Source organism: Salvelinus sp. IW2-2015, unplaced genomic scaffold (assembly GCF_002910315.2).
Source record: "Salvelinus sp. IW2-2015 unplaced genomic scaffold, ASM291031v2 Un_scaffold4040, whole genome shotgun sequence".
Classification (NCBI taxonomy): Eukaryota; Metazoa; Chordata; class Actinopteri; order Salmoniformes; family Salmonidae; genus Salvelinus; species Salvelinus sp. IW2-2015.
Genome location: NW_019945312.1, coordinates 29,889 through 40,710, shown reverse-complemented (window position 1 = coordinate 40,710; position 10,822 = coordinate 29,889). Strand labels below are relative to the sequence as shown.

The 10,822-nt window shown below is 43.2% G+C and overlaps 1 pseudogene; it reads left to right on the top strand.

The window, feature by feature from the left end:
- Positions 1 to 727: 727 nt before the first annotated feature.
- Positions 728 to 7,160, top strand: LOC112076795 (excitatory amino acid transporter 2-like; annotated as a pseudogene).
- Positions 7,161 to 10,822: the final 3,662 nt, after the last annotated feature.

Sequence of the window (10,822 nt, the reverse complement as noted above, 5' to 3'; positions counted from 1 at the left end):
TGTTACTGTCTTTTGGTAAGTTAGCCTGTCGTTTAGATGTGGTAAATTTCAGTCAGTAGTTTTGAAACTAATGCTAATGAGCCAAAATGGGTTCCTGAAAATTGTGCGCAATTGTGTACACCGTCATCTATTTTGTATGTTAAGTTAACAAAAAGCACGTTTTATTTGTATTTTCGTTTTTTGCAACTCATATTTTATGTTACAAATTCCAATTCGTACAATATGTTACAAATTAGTAAATTCTTAAGATCCCAGAATGCATTCTTTAACAATGAAAAAGTGTGGGGTTGAATATAATTTAGTTTTTATATAATTGAGTTTTCTGCACTTAGTCACCTCCCATCCCTCACAGTGCATAAGGTTGCCTAAAAGGTGTGGTGAAAGTGTAGCGAGAGCTGAGGTAGAGCTTGTTGTGGTTCAGGGTATAAACACTAGCTGATGTGTATGAATACAAACAGCCCGGTGAGTGTAAACGTGGCGTCTAAATAATGCAACAGGAAACCAATGAGAGGTCCAGTTGATATGACTGTGGGTTCTCTCTCTGTGTTCTAGGTGTGATCACTGGCTCTGTTTCTGGAATACTACTGCGTCCCATGTCGCCGCTCCCCCCTGATGGGTCAGATCATCTCGTTCCCAGAGACATCCTGTGAGGATGCTTAGATGCTCATCCTGCCCCTCTCTAGTCATCAGTCTCTATCCCTTAGTCCTGGACAGCTCACTCGGTTAGATGCCCTTAGTCGACCAGACTCCACTCCTGGGTATATGGATGCCCCATTAGTTCCTGCCAACCAGCTACTCTGTGTTTATATGGTCCCCATTAGTTCCTGCCAGAGCAGCTACTCTCCTGTATATGATCCCATTAGTTCTAGCGGCTACTCTTCCTGGTGTCTTTATGGATCCCCTTAGTTCCTGCCAAGCCAGCAGCTACTCCTTCCTGGGGTTTATTATAGATCCCCGTTAGTTCCTGTCAAGGCAGCAGCTACTCTCTGGGGTTATTATGGAATCCCCCGTAGTTCCTGCCAAGGCAGCAGCTACTCTTCCTGGGGTTTATTATGATCCCCATTAGTTCCTCCAAGCAGCAGCTACTCTTCCTGGGGTTATTATGGATCCCCATTAGTTCTGCCCAAGGCAGCAGCTACTCTTCCTGGGGTTTATTATGGATCCCCATTAGTTCCTGCCAAGCAGCAGCTACTCTTCCTGGGGTTTATTATGGATCCCCATTAGTTCCTGCCAAGGCAGCCAGCTACTCTCTTGCTGGGGTTTATTATAGATCCCCATTAGTTCCTGCCAAGGCAGCAGGTACCTTCCTGGTGTTTATTATGGATCCCCATTTAGTTTCCTGCCAAGGCAGCAGCTACTCTTCCTGGGGTTTATTATGGATCCCCATTAGTTCCTGCCAAGGCAGCAGCTACTCTTCCTGGGGTTTATTATGGATCCCCATTAGTTCCTGCCAAGGCAGCAGCTACTCTTCTGGTGTTTATTATGGATCCCCATTAGTTCCTGCCAAGGCAGCAGCTACTCTTCCTGGGTGTTTTATTATAGATCCCCGTTAGTTCCTGCCAAGGCAGCAGCTACTCTTCCTGGGTTTATTATGGATCCCCATTAGTTCCTGCCAAGGCAGCAGCTACTCTTCCTGGGTTTATTATGGATCCCCAGCCAAGGCAGCAGCTACTCTTCCTGGGGTTTATTATGGATCCCCATTAGTTCCTGCCAAGGCAGCAGATACTCTTCCTGGTGTCCAAACACATTAAGGCACTTACATCACACATAAAACTAAAGAGAAAACTTTACATCATATAACAGTTTTACACCACTACATATCTACAATACAAAATGTATAATATCACCATACAACAATATTACAATGTARTACAGTATACGTGTGTGTAGAGTGCGTTTGCTAGCGTGTGTCTGTACTAGCACTAGAGGCATTGTACGTTAGAGTGTTATTATAGCTTTTATCCACAGGTGGTTGGTGGCACCTTAATTGGGGAGGACACGCTCGTGGTAATGACTGGAGCGGAATCAGTGGATTGATATCAAATACATCAAACACCTGTTTGATGCCGTTCCATTTCCTCTGTTCCATGACATTATTATGAGCTGTCCTCCCCTCAGCAGCCGCCACTGCATTTATCACTAGAGTATCTGGAAGTTATATCTTCTGTAGTTTACGTAACCGGTTGTTGAACTGCGGGCCTCTCTCACCTCTCTCCCACTCCAGGACTGGCAGGGTTGGATGCCAAGTCCAGTGGCCGCCTGGGCACCCGAGCCATGGTGTACTACATGTCCACCACAGTCATCGCTGCCGCTCTGGGTGTCATTCTGGTGCTGGTCATCCACCCAGGTAACCCCAAGCTGAAGTCCAACCTCGGGCCTGGCAAGAAGAACGACGACGTCTCCAGTCTGGACGCCTTCTTCGATCTAATTCGAAACCTTTTCCCAGAAAACCTGGTTCAGGCCTGCTTCCAGCAGATCCAGACAGTCACCACAAAAGTCCCCGTACCCACCAACAGGACCAGGGGGCCACCACAGTTTACCATCAAAAGGGGTCTTCAGTACAAGAGTGGGATGAATGTGCTAGGTTGGTAGACTTACTAGAAAACATGCTCAACTCTTAACTGGAATGATTGTCTTAGCAGTCCAAATCATTGATCTGACACTTTTTGCCTCCTTTTGAAACTGTAGGTTTGATCGGTTTCTTTGTGGCTTTCGGGATAATCATGGGGAAGATGGGAGACAAGGCCAAGCTCATGCTGGAGTTTTTTAACGTTCTCAACGAGATCYTCATGAGGATTGTTGGKATGATTATGTGGTAAGTCTCATCCTCTCTAGAGTTATATACCTCTACCCCCCACCCCCCTAAAATAACAGGCATTCTAGGAAGTCCACTCTAGTCACTGTGGRCAAAGGAGAAAAGTGTTATTTATTACAGGAAAATGGCCCCCAATGTACATMTTTGCCCCAATATTCCCAATTAGATACTACTATTGACCTTTCATTAGTGTTACCAAACTGCAAAACTAATCTCACCAATGTCTCTCCCAGGTATTCCCCTTTCGGTATCGCCTGTCTCATCTGTGGGAAGATCATCTCAATCGATGATCTGGAAATGGTTGCCAGGCAACTGGGAATGTACATGGTGACCGTGATCGACCGTTGAATGTGGGCCTTTCATCCACGGTGCCATATATTCTACCGCTAATAATTTAGTCATCGTGAAGAAAAACCCCTATGTCTTCTTCATGGGAATCTTCCAGGCCTGGTCACCGCTATTGGGACAGCATCTAGGTACAAGACCCAAACCTATTCTCTAACCTATTCGCTTCTTCTCTGTCACACTCCCTTTTCCCTCTGTCATACTTATTATTGCCTTTCCCGGAAACCCATTCTAGAACCCATTCTAGAACCCATTCTGCTTGTTTACGATAAGACAGACAAAACAAGATGCCTTGACCTTGCTTGTTTTGCTCCATTCTACAGATAAACTAAAAACAAGAGTAATGTTATTCGTGGTGCTACAGGGCAAAGTTGCTTTCAAAGATTAAAAACCTTAGCTTAGTTTAGGATAAAATAGTTCATTTATATTAAGGACTCTGCATTACCCAACCTATTTGATAGATTGTATGACAGAGTAGGTTTTGAGCCACAGCCGAAGCTCACACTGAGATGATAACAGCAACAGAGATGTGGTTCGTGCCCTAGAGGGGTCCACATTACACGGTCGTCTGATACCTTCATGCCTGACACCAGCTTTGTAGAGCTTAGCTACCACAATGTAGTTAGACTCTTGTCGACTAATCTTACTGCTTAAAGTAAGACCCTTTAAAAGTCACCCTTGAGAGAACATAATGCTCAATGCATTATATAGATATTATGTAAATTCAGGTTTTAATACAATTCCAAGTCTTGTGATATGTATAAGTACAAGTTCTGACCCGTCTCTCAGCGCTGGTACCCTGCCAGTCACATTCCGCTGTCTGGAGGAGAACTTGGGCATCGATAAGCGAGTGCAGCGATTCGTGCTCCCCGTGGGGCCACTATCAACATGGACGGCACTGCGCTTTACGAGGCTGTGGCAGCCATCTTCATCGCCCAGATGAACAACATCGACCTCGGACTACGGCCAGATCGTCACTGTCAGGTAGGACACTTCTAATCCTACATGACTAGGGCCCTGCGGTTTGGACTACCATTTCACATGACCTAGGATTTCATTTTTATTATAAGCCTTTCCCAGATATTAGATTTACAACAAAAATAAAAGCAATTATCTGAGCATGGTGCGTGGGATGGTGGCTGGAGGATTATGCTGGAACATGGTGCTGGAGGACGGTGCTGGAGGATTATGCTGGAACATGTGCTGGAGGACGGTGCTGGAGGACAGTGCTGGAGACAAGTGCTGGAGGCGGTGTGGAAAGTTATTATGATGGAACATGTTGCTGGAGGGACGGTGCTGGAGGACGGTGCTGAGGACGTGCTGGAGGATTATGCTGGAACATGGTGCTGGGGACGGTGCTGGAGGACGGTGCTGGAGGACAGTGCTGGAGGACAGTGCTGGAGGACAGTGCTGGAGGACAGTGCTGGCCCATCTAACATAATAAGAAAGGGACCGTTTGTTGAAACCCTTTAAATAAAGGTTAAAATTCAGGTCATGTGACCTGATTGTTCAAACAAGGTGCCCTATAGATGACGTATTGACCTTGACAAAAAACATTATTCATGTACCTACAATATAAGGTTGAAATTAATGTATGTGTAATTGACTAATATCTCTCATCCTGACTGTAGCCTGACAGCTACCTTGGCCCAGTGTGGGAGCGGCCAGTATCCCCAGTGCTGGATTGGTGACCATGCTACTGATCCTAACAGCCGTTGGGTTACCCACCCAAGACATCAGTCTGTTGGTGGCTGTTGACTGGCTGCTGTGAGTACTCAATCTTGCACTTGTACTTGCATTCACACGTACAGAGAATGTTTCCACACACACGCAATATCTTCTTGTTACCTCAGGATAAAACTCTGGTCTTCCTCAAAATATTGTCCTCAGCTTTGTTCCCCTGAGAGATTACCTTCTGCACTTGTCTGTCTCTGTGTCTGCCTCCCCACCCTAAAAAAAATACAGGGATCGGTTCCGAACCTCCGTCAACGTGGTTGGGGACTCCTACGGGGCGGGTATCGTTTACCACCTATCCAAAGATGAGCTCGACGCATTTGACGCCGCGCAAAAAGTTGATGAATTTGAGTTGACAAAATCCCAATCCTTCTTCGAGAACAACACCAACCAGTGTGTTTACGCTGCAGCCCACAGCACAGTCATGATAGATGATTGCAAGGTACATTTCATCTTTAAGGATATAGAGAGTCAATTGTAGACTTCCCCGTAATTGCTGCTTCTTCTTCTCTTGTCATTTGGAATGTCGACATACATTGATGTCACCTTATACAGTTATTTTGGAGAAAACAATATTACAAGGTGGAGAAACTAAATAAATATGTTCTTATATTTATTTACTCACTCACTAATTATATGGAAAAGCAGTTTTTGTGATACCTGTGTACTTTTGTCGACAGTTTACTATCATTCTGATGTTATGTTTTTTCTTTTGAAAACATTTTTCCGCATTTACTTTTCTTCCTATGTCTTGTATTAATCTGTGACATGAGTGGGATTCTTTTTCTTAATTGGACATGTATTTGTGGCAGCCCTGCTTACATGATTCGATTCAGTTTTAGGCACATTTTAAATCCACATTGTATGGCTAGTGGTACACTGAAGACTGCTATTTCATCATGTTTATCCAAACAGTGGCAGACATTTTATGGACCTGTCAAAAATCCTTCTTTTCTACTGTGGCTAGCTATTTTTTAGACCAGAAACTCAATGAAAAGTCTGCTCTTATTTTCAGAGCATTTTACTGATCCAGTTTTCATGGGTCATTGTTCTATTGCTTTGCTTGCATGGGACAATTACTAATCCCTGTTTTATACTGTTATTTAGTTGTTTTCTTACAATCGATTTATTCAACATTATTGTACCGGTAATTCTGTTGGGCAGAGAATCCATAAAATACATGGCCAAGATAGAAAACAAAACTGACTCATCAATGTTTTACATTCTCCTGTCAGTGAGAAAAAAATTTCAATCCATTTTCTGTATCTACTGTCGCTTCGGTATTCAGAGAGGATTCAATCTATCTTCTGTATCTGCTGTCGCTTCGTATTCAGAGAGGATTCAATCTATCTTCTGTATCTGCTGTCGTTCGGTATTCAGAGAGGATTCAATCTATCTTCTGTATCTGCTGTCGCTTCGGTATTCAGAGAGGATTCAATCTATCTTCTGTATCTGCTGTCGCTTCGGTATTCAGAGAGGATTCAATCTATCTTCTGTATCTGCCGTCGCTTCGGTATTCAGAGAGGATTCAATCTATCTTCTGTATCTGCGTCGCTTCAGTATTCAGAGAGGATTCAATCTATCTTCTGTATCTGCTGTCGCTTCAGTATTCAGAGAGGATTCAATCTATCTTCTGTATCTGCTGTCGCTTCAGTATTCAGAGAGGATTCAATCTATCTTCTGTATCTGCTGTCGCTTCAGTATTCAGAGAGGATTCAATCTATCTTCTGTATCTGCCGTCGCTTCAGTATTCAGAGAGGATTCAATCTATCTTCTGTATCTGCTGTCGCTTCGTATTCAGAGAGGATTCAATCTATCTTCTGTATCTGCTGTCGCTTCAGTATTCAGAGAGGATTCAATCTATTTCTGTATTGCTGTCGCTTCAGTACTCAGAGAATATTCTTTCTTTTCTTTTTTCTATTGGGACCAAATTTGCGGGAATCCAGTAAATTCAACCAATTCAACCAAATTCAACCGACCAACCAAATTCAACCAAAAGGATGGCCTGCAAGTATTACCCCCTTGGTTTCTCTGCTCAAACCCTTTGACAGCTTCACTATGACTGTGCCTTGGTCTTACAGTTAGATGTCCCTGGTAATTGCTTGCAGGTATCCATGGGCAATGGAAACGGCCACCCCAACGGCCCCCAACACTGCAGATTTCTCTCTTGTTGAGGAGGAACCATGGAAACGAGAGTAAAGCAGCACCCTGCTCCGACCTCATCCTGACTTCCACAAGCTTCCTTCCCGACCAAAATAAAGAACGTACACACACTTAGCCCTGTAATCACAAGCGTTGGTGCATCAGTCTTACTTCCTGTGGTCTGACTATGGTCAGTTCATTGACTATGGGATGAAGCTCCCCTCCCACAAAGACAACGTAGGTACCCATCCACTTGTACCTATCTTAAACAAGTAGATTAGGACTTCCAAATGACATTGCTTAAGCTGTGCTGGTGATTTTTAAGGCATTGTTTAGTATAATGGACCTATTCAGGTGGTTGTATTCTGAACCTTACTCGACACTGCATGCTCTCTGATATACGTAATGCAGCATTTTTGTTGCTGCACAACCTTTTGGGGGAAAAGCAATCCTTCTGTCTGTTTTATGTATAAAAAATGTAGGGGTTTTGTTAGCGCCAGAGGCAGTTCAGAGAATGTGTGCTTATGGGATGTGGCTTGCCAGTTGTATACAAGGACCAGTTGAGGAGTGTTATGATGAGAAGCCCCTCCTTGGAGAACCTCCTGTCAGTCATTACTATTCCTATTCCTGACCCTGCACAACTTATAACAATGTCCCAGAAACACTTGATGTTCCAGGGATTGCTAGATATTCAGTGGTGGTCTATTCACTTTTCTTTGGTTTCCAGAGTGGCTTTGACGCTTTCTAAAACCTGCTGCTTCTAATAAAATAACTTAAAGAGCCTTGGTAATGGACATTTTCTTAAAATTAAAAATTGCAAAACGCCAAGGCAAACATTGAACTATCTCAACAAGCCCTTGACTTTACTACTGCCTCTTGTTGCAGTCAACCAATAGCAGCAAATATGTTCTGAAATCATTAACGTAACAACATCCCGCAGCAAAGGGAAGCAGAATGTTGACCATGTGACTCCCCCTAGTGACAAATAAAAACAAGTGTTGGGTGTGTTGAAGGAGCTACAATACCTTTGACTTAGAGGATTAACTCTGGCATCGGCACACATGATCAGCCTCTAAGCACTGGAGCTTACCTCTGGACTTAACATCACTAATGCCTCCAAATGCGGCTGCTACGTATTTATAAGACAGCCAACGACGCAAGGTGCATATGGACAGCATTAACAAGACATGTGCAGAGGCAGGAAGAGGATTTAATGTGTTCCCTCCCCTGGCTGTAAGAGGACAAACACACCAACAATCAATATATTCTATATGTTTTGTGTGTTCTGTATATAACGTATACGTGCATTCGAGTGTGTGTGAATGTGTGTGTCAAAGAAAGAGTGAGAAAGAGAAAGAGAGAAAAAGACAGAGTAAGAGATGATAGAGAGAGAGTAAGAGATGGTAGAGAGAGAGAGTAAGAGATGGTAGAGAGAGAGTAGGAGATGTAGAGGAGAGAGTAGAAGATGGTAAAAGAGAGTAGGAGATGGTAGAGAGGAGAGTAAGAGATGGTAGAGAGAGTAAGAAGATGGTAGAGAGAGAGAGTAGAGATGGTAGAGAGAGAGTCAGAGATGGTAGAGAGAGAGTAGGAGATGGTAGAGAGAGAGTAAGAGATGGTAGAGAGAGAAGAGTAAAGAAGATGGTAGAGAGAGAGTAAGAGATGATGAGAGAGAGTAGGAGATGGTAGAGAGAGAGAGTAAGAGATGGTAGAGAGAGAAAAGTAAGAGATGGGTAGAGAGAGAGTAAGGGATGGTAGAGAGAGAGTAGGAGATGGTGAAGAGAGAGAGTAGAGATGGTAGAGAGAGAGTAAGAGATGAGTAAGAGAGAGAGTAGAGATGGTAGAGAGAGAGTAAGAGATGATCAGAGAGATGATAGAGAGAGAGTAGGCGATGATAGAGAGAGAGTCAGAGATGGTAGAGAGAGAGTCAGAGATGGTAGAGAGAGAGTAAGAGATGGTAGAGAGAGAGTAAGAGATGGTAGAGAGCGAGAGTAAGAGATGGTAGAGGGAGAGTAAGAGATGGTAGAGAGATGGTAGAGGGAATATAGTATTGTAAGCCGGTCGGCTCTGAAAGTCAGTGCTTTGTGTGTTTGTATTTCTATGCTAAACGACAACCTTGCCTTGTCAACCGCAATCTGCTCAGTCAGTCAGCGTGATGATTACGACAATGTTAATTACAGTCAAATAATCCATATCAACAGAAAAATTGCCCTTCAATTTGGATTTGAAAAGTCCAGCTCCATCTCCAGCATGCTAATTTGTGACTCTGAAAMAAAGGAAGGCCGGTCCTACCTTTATAAAGTTCTGTTTCAGACACTTCTTCTAATGTACGCCGTATCAACATGCTAAATACAAAGACCGCAAAGGTAGCTTGCAATTACACAGCACTGCACTGCACTGTACAAACCTCTGTACCTGGACCAGTAAGGTTATATAACAACAAGACCATGACCTTGCAGTGGATGCTGGGTAGTATCTCAATAGGGAAGTGAACTTTACAGCAGTACTGGGTCTCAGAAACACTCTAGACGGAACCTGCTGAAGAGCAGGGTTTTCTTACATCTCCATGTTCAAAGTGCCTCCTTGCACTTTGTGAATATAACATATACTAGATCCAGGTAGATATTTAGGTGAAACGTTTTGTAGTGAATCCTAAACAAATGTTCTGCTCAGGGTTTCTATAACGATAGGAAAACCATATGCAAATGTAGAGCTACGTTGTTTGTCCTTTTACTTTGGGTCGTAGTCTACTAGTCTCACAGAKATATTACCTTTCTAATATACACATGTAGTTGTTTGGTGTTGTTCGGGGAGACAGATGTGAATACTCTTAATGCGTACACAGAAGGATCCAGACAATGGGCCTGGAAAGAGAGACAAAAATAAGAGAAAGAATGCTGTATTTTTCACCAATATGGACTGGCTGTTGTTATTTTATTGTTTGTTTTACAGTATCCGTTGTTACTTTTGTTATTAGGTTGACAAGATAAGAGGGAAATGTCCAATTAAAGGTGTAGTTTTCTCAGAGTGGAATCAAGACGACAGGGGCAGGCATCAAAAGAGCTTTGGTCCTGGCAGCTACTGTATGTATGTATGTACGTTAGCTGAATATCAGTTTATCAAGACGACAGGGGCAGGCATCAAAAGAGCTTTGGTGCTGGCAGCTACTGTATGTATGTACGTTAGCTGAATATCAGGTTCAGGCAAAAGAAATTCAGGCAACCTATGCACCTATGCAAAATGCTCTTGAGTCTTGTCCAGACATAGCTTAACACTGTCAAACATCAGTGCTTCATAAATTCATTTTAAATGTTTTCTTTCTCAGGTTGGCTTTTTCCTCTTTTTATTTTTCTATGAATACCTGAATACCTGTTTAAATGTACATTTAGACCATTCTTCTTCTGTCTATTTTCTATCCTGGATTTTGATTCAATGCACATAGCTAGGCATGTCCCATTGTATCTGTTAGCAGAGTGGGCTAGGGCATGTCCATTGTATTGTTAGCAGAGTGGGCTAGGGCATGTCCATTGTATCTGTTAGCAGAGTGGGCTAGGGCATGTCCATTGTATCTGTTAGCAGAGTGGGCTAGGGCATGTCCATTGTATCTGTTAGCAGAGTGGGCTAGGGCATGTCCATTGTATCTGTTAGCAGAGTGGGCTAGGGCATGTCCATTGTCGTAATAGTCAGCTCTCTGGCAGGTCTATATACCTGCTCTAATGAGAACAGAACTTTTTTGTTAGTACTGAACACATCTCTTTGAGTGTAAATTGTAGTTAATCTATCTCTATT